At 32.1% G+C, this 6,088-nt stretch overlaps 1 long non-coding RNA gene across 2 annotated transcripts; it reads left to right on the top strand.

Annotated features, from left to right (window-relative positions):
* Positions 1-2,846: 2,846 nt before the first annotated feature.
* LOC143066545 (uncharacterized) lies at positions 2,847-4,922 on the top strand. Of its 2 annotated transcripts, none has more exons than XR_012975663.1 (3): positions 2,847-2,966; positions 3,499-4,220; positions 4,540-4,922. It is a non-coding gene; the product is annotated as an uncharacterized LOC143066545 (long non-coding RNA). The 2 variants fall into 2 exon arrangements; XR_012975662.1 differs by having other exon boundaries at positions 2,863-2,980.
* Positions 4,923-6,088: the final 1,166 nt, after the last annotated feature.

Genomic DNA, 6,088 nt, shown 5'->3' with positions numbered 1-6,088 from the left:
AAAAGGAAAACAAAAAGTTTCCGAAACTTCCGTATTTTCAAACATGATAACAAGTCAAAGGATTACTGAGTCTTTAAAAGAGAATTTATAATTTCCATTTTTTCTAAGCGCACTTCACCGTTTTAGGAGTTGTAATGTCAAGTTGCCCCTAGTGTCAATACGTCAAAGACGCTTCGTAAGAACTATTATGGTGACTTCTAATTTTCTAAAACAAGACACTGTGCATCTATCTGATTTTCAATGTTGATATTTATTAAACTTGAATCCTTCACAATAAAGGGTTCTTCTTCATGAGGCTCCGTGTTATTATTTATTCTTGATTTTTGTTATAAAAAAATGTTTTTCTGATATAAAGATATCGAACTCATTTTTGATATGAGAAATTTGAATTTTTGATATGTCAGGAAATATTTTACATTATCGGATATCAAGAAAGAATAGATTTCCTGAAATCCGAAACCAGTTTTGTTTTACGAAATGACAATATATTGAATCTTTTAGAAATTATTCTATTTTGACATTTTTACCTATTATGTCTGTTTGTTTTGTTCACACATCGTTGACAATATAATGTAAATCAATATTTATCCGACCGTCATTTAAGTGAAAGGTTTAGCTAGCTATAAAACCAGGTTCAATCCACCATTTTCTACATAAAAAAATGTCTTTACCACTTTTGATTTTGCTATTTGATTACGGACTTTCCGTTTTGATTTTTCCTCGGAGTTAAGTGTTTTCGTGATTTTACTTTAGACTGGAAGTAGTATGTGAATGCACACTTAAACTTGGTTTTTTAAAAGGATGAATTTAGTCACACTGACTAAGCTATATAGAATCGTAATTACTTGTTCCTTCCTTGTGCATTGTCTTAAAACTGTATCTTTCAGTTTGATAGGCCATTTTAACTTGGCCAATCTACAAACAATTACAATGACCTCTGGTTCTTTCGGTATTCTCACTAATAAAATAAAGTGATATAGGTAGAAGAAAACACAGTTGACGCATACGCAAAGAGTGAGATGATCTATATTCAGCAGTCAAACATGGCAAGAGGGCAGTCTGGTCAGTATCAGTGTGGTAAACCCCAATTTGCATGTTGTCAAGTAATCTAAACCAGCCGTGAGGAAATCCGAATACAATAGAATTATCCACATTAAAAGAGAGGTGGAAGATTTCAAAGGGGTATTCAAACTCATAAAGCGATAATAAATGACAGCACCATGACAAAAAAGAAACACAAAAACAACATAGAAAGTTGAAGACTGATCAATACGAGCCCTATCAAAAACCGGAGTGATCTTGAGTGCTCTGGTAGGGTAAGCTGAACTTGCTCCACATAGTCACCAATCGTGGTTAACTGTGTGTCAATCTTAAAGTCATTAGAAAGTTTACATACATTTTAATGAACATGGAGTATTCAAAGAGTGTTCAATGCATAATTTGTTTGATAAATTACAATCACAAAAAAAAGAGCAAAAGCATTTTAGATGGAACAGGACAGTAGAATGCAAAAAAAAACACAGATATTGCATTATATATTGAATCTGTATTTTTGCCAAATTAAACAGCCAACATTATGTACATTTCTCATGAAATATTGTTACATTTTCTATTGGGGTTTTTTAAAGGATAAACTTCTTCAAATGAAAATCAAAAGCAGAATGTATATGGGTACTTGCGTTTTCATTAAAAGAAAGCAAGATACAATTAAAAACCAATTGTTCAGAGAACGATTGAAGGTCTTTCCACCAGTAAAGATCTATTTTGATATAAAAATATGAAATATCAGTTTAAAATGGCTTTATGATGTATAAATATGAATTTAAAGCAAAGGTCCAAAATCTAGAACGTCCTATCAAACTATGACCTTGAGCTCAATTTCAAGGTCATCAACCAATGACCTCAAATCAAAAGAGGCTTCTACTTTATATTGTTAATGAGTTATATTACCATAGTACTAATATTTGATATAAAAGGGGGAAAACTTTCATTAAATGTCTACGTACCCTTTCAACTAAAATATACGTGTTACGACATGTCGCAACTAACAATTGTGTGAAAATATTTTATCAATATCTTATATGATTTTGAAGAAAAGAAGAGATAACAAGCCAAAATAAAAAAAATTGAACATGACCTTGACCTTTGACCTTGACCTCATTTTCATTTTTTGGACCAAGGACCTCAAATCAAAAGACCCTAGGCTTCTATCACTTATGGTTTTCCAGTTGAAAACACATTTCACTTATATCAAATACAAAAAAGGAAATAACTCTCATATGGAATCTCTATACGGCATCGGTCAAAATAAAACAGAACATCCTGAAGATATAACGAGCAATTTGGAAAAATAAATTTGTCGGTTTCTTATACTGTTGCGAAGGTTTAGAGATAACAAGAAAAACAGTGTTCGGGGAGATCACTCTTATATGGGAAAGTATTCGATTAAGCGGTGTCAGTTCCAAAAGCGTATTAACTGTTCGATATCATATTTCAAATATCTAAGCAACATCTTGCAAAACAAATAGACATAGTAAAGAAATAAAAGATGCTGGACACAAACTACGCTACCCCATTTTATAGGAACAGATAAACTTAGAACAAATACTTGTCTTTCACGGTTATGTATTCCCCCCTTTCAAACTTCTGCGGGCAGCACAGTGATATGGTTTCCAGATAAATCATTTAAACTAAACAAAAAAAAATGGAGAAATTATACATTTCACAACCCCTAACAGCTTTGTATGCATTCCTATTTTCATAGTAAGGTCTTTTCTATTAGGCTTGGTTTGTGACAATAAAAAGTATACGACTAAAGTTTGCAATCATTTAAATCGAATTGTGATTTATATACATAAGATTAACCTACGAAACGCTTCAGTAATTGTGAATCAGGAAGTTCAGTTAAATTGGAATTTCCTTTCAGTACGAATATTTGGGCACTTGGTTATGTACGATGGAAACAGGTAAGCTACTGCGAGTAAGTAAAAGATAGTACATAAGATTACATGTTACAAAGAGTCAGCATCGGGTTTGGTAAATATTCAACACACGTAATGGAAGCCATTCTCTTGGGCACTGTATACACTTAAAACATAAAAGAGTAACATAACGAGAAAGCAAATCTCCGAGAAAAAATTCAAAACAGAAAGTCTCTGAACGATTGTCAATAGCAAAATCTTAAAACTTCAAATGGAAATAAATGGAAAATTTCTGACCTGGTACAACATTTCATCATATAGAAAAAGATCGATTAAACCTGGACCATTCTCGTAAAATACAAATACGTTTTAGTACGTAATTTATGAAAAAAAACAATAATTTCGAATACTAGTATACGATAATCATGACAGAAACAGCTATTACACATAAATAAAATTCTTCGCTTTAAAACTATCTGGAAAAACAATACATGCAGATTTTAAAAGAGTAATAATTAATACACTTCCTGTTTTGGATGCAATACAAATAGATTTTATATCCATTGAACTTTTACAGGGTATCGAGATTTTGGATTGAGAAGTAGAATGAAATAAACAGAATAGTTTGATGAAATATTAATTCAAATATGGATCTATCGTTAGTAGCAGAAGTTTTTATTATTGTTTTGTCTTCGATTGTAATTATTTCACTGGTTCCACTATGTTTGTACGCACAACACAAATACTCAATAACTTTTATAAGCATTATTATTGTTGAATATTCATTTGAAGTGCTTCGTGTTTTATATTTTGTTAAAGTTAACTGGAATAAAGCAGATTGGTTATTGTTTGATTTTCCACTCAGAAGTATGCCTTCAATTTCAATGACTTGTTCCGTACTACTCGGCACAATTATATTGTCATCTGTTTCGTACAAAAAATCGTTAGTAAAAGTTTTTTGTTTGATCTACGTCTTTATATCGCTTATATTAATCATAATATGGAACAATTTCTTGGCAACTTGCTTGATTGTTGAACACCCTGATCAAGCCAAAAGAGTACACTGCGACCATTACCTGATAAATTCAGATATCTTGGACTACTACAAATGCATCAACAATGAGAAAATAGTTGTTGAATATAATAATGTCTACAACAGATTCCGACCTAATACAGTGTTCTATTGCTTTGAGAGTTGGGCACCTTGGACCAGTGGTTATTTTCTGGAATATTTGCTATTGAGTGTCCCGTCTTTTGCAGTACTGTACGACAAACTATACAAGATGTTACGATTTTCTGGTAAGTAAAGTTTGTACGAAAATAAAAAAAATATACCTGCTTTTAAAACCATCTTTAACAAAAATAATGACACAATTTTATAGATTTTTAGAAATTTGCAAAAAAATAGACAGAAAGAACAACACTTTTACTATTTCCGAAAGTGTATCTATAAAAAAAAAATAATCGAAAAACTTTAGTTGCGCTGAACAAAATAATATAAACACTTATCAAAGATGAATATGTAAAAATTGCAAAATTTATTAATCCTTTATATTTTGACAGATTCATAATAAACTACATAAACTTACCCTTTTATGTCTTTTTTTTTTTATTTCAGAACTGAAGAATTGTAATGAAATTTGTTCCATCTGCCGTTTCAACATTTCACTTTATAACCATACAATGGCGCTGGCCCTTTTTATAATTTGGTGTGTGAGACCGAATTTTTATTTGTTTGTTGCATCAGGGTCCTTTCGGATTACATCTTTCTGTCTTGACTTAATTATTATGATATCGTCAGCGAGTTTTTTAATACTAGTTTTGATTTACATTCTTAAATTCTATCTTTTTCATAAATTTGTCTTCAATGTTGATAATGACAGTGAATGTAATGTTGTCCTTACATAATGTACATGTGGGAAACAAAAAGACAAATCCAAACTTTGTGAGCAAAATGAATGTTAATAAAAACAATCTTTCCTTAGGGTAACAAGAATACAATGTCTTTTTTATTTTCTGTTTCGTCAAAAACATGGCTGTCATGGCTAAAAATAGAACAAACAGGTAAACTGCAGTTTTTGGCTAATATCTCAAAAGCTTAGCATTATTTTTACTTTTTAATCGGATCTCGACCACTAACTTGCAACTCGGAAGTAAACTCAATGTTTAATTCTAGCAATAACTCGAAATGGAAGTGGCGTTCAAATTTAACGTTAACGCTGAGTCGAAGTGTTATATAAATGCTCGTACTTGGAATCGATGAATTTAGTCACCCTGACTAAGATATATATATATATAAAATCATAATGATTGTTTCATTCCTTTTTGCATAATTTGAAATTGGACCTTGTAGTTTGATAGGCCGATTCAACATGGCCAATCTACAAACATCTACAATCTCCTATGGTCCTTTGAATATTCTCATTAAGAAAATGTTGGGTAGAATAAACCTTAATTGGCATATACTATACAACAGTCGTGCTTGGTTAGAGGACAGCAACATTACGTAGTTTTTTTTCAACGGACTGTCTGGTCATTGTCAGTTGTAAGTTAATCAGTGGGGGGATCCTAATTTGCATGTTTTCAACCTGCCGTGGGGAAACCGAGTACAACAAAAATAGTCATATTAAAGAGAGGTTGAATATATCAAAAGGGTATTAAAACTCAGAGGGCGATAATAAATATGACTGCAACACAACCAAAAGACAGTCTACAAAAACAACATTGAAAGCTGAAAACTGACCGACACTAGCCCGATGAAACACCGGAAAAGATACCAGAGGGACAGTCAAACTCATAAATCAAAACAAAAATGACAACGCCATGCTAAATATGAAAAACGACAAACAGACAAACAAAAATACACATGACACAACATAGAAAATTAAAGAATAAGCAACACGAAGCCCACAAAAAACTAAGGGTGATCTCAGGTGCTCCGGAAGGATAAGCAGATCCTGCTCGACATGAGACACCCATTGTGTTCAACTGTTTAGTGCATTTATTGAAAATTGCTGTAATCAAAGTGTGATTATGAATTAGAGATATGACAGTTGTTATCCGTTCATTTGATGCCAATCGGCCAACATTATTACCGGATTTGTAATCACATAAGCAACACGACAGGTGCCACATGTGGAGCAGGATCTGCTTACCCTTCCGGAGCA

The sequence above is a fragment of the Mytilus galloprovincialis genome, chromosome 3 (genome assembly GCF_965363235.1).
Source record: "Mytilus galloprovincialis chromosome 3, xbMytGall1.hap1.1, whole genome shotgun sequence".
Lineage (NCBI taxonomy): Eukaryota > Metazoa > Mollusca > Bivalvia > Mytilida > Mytilidae > Mytilus > Mytilus galloprovincialis.
This window is presented reverse-complemented; position numbering and strand designations above follow the sequence as displayed.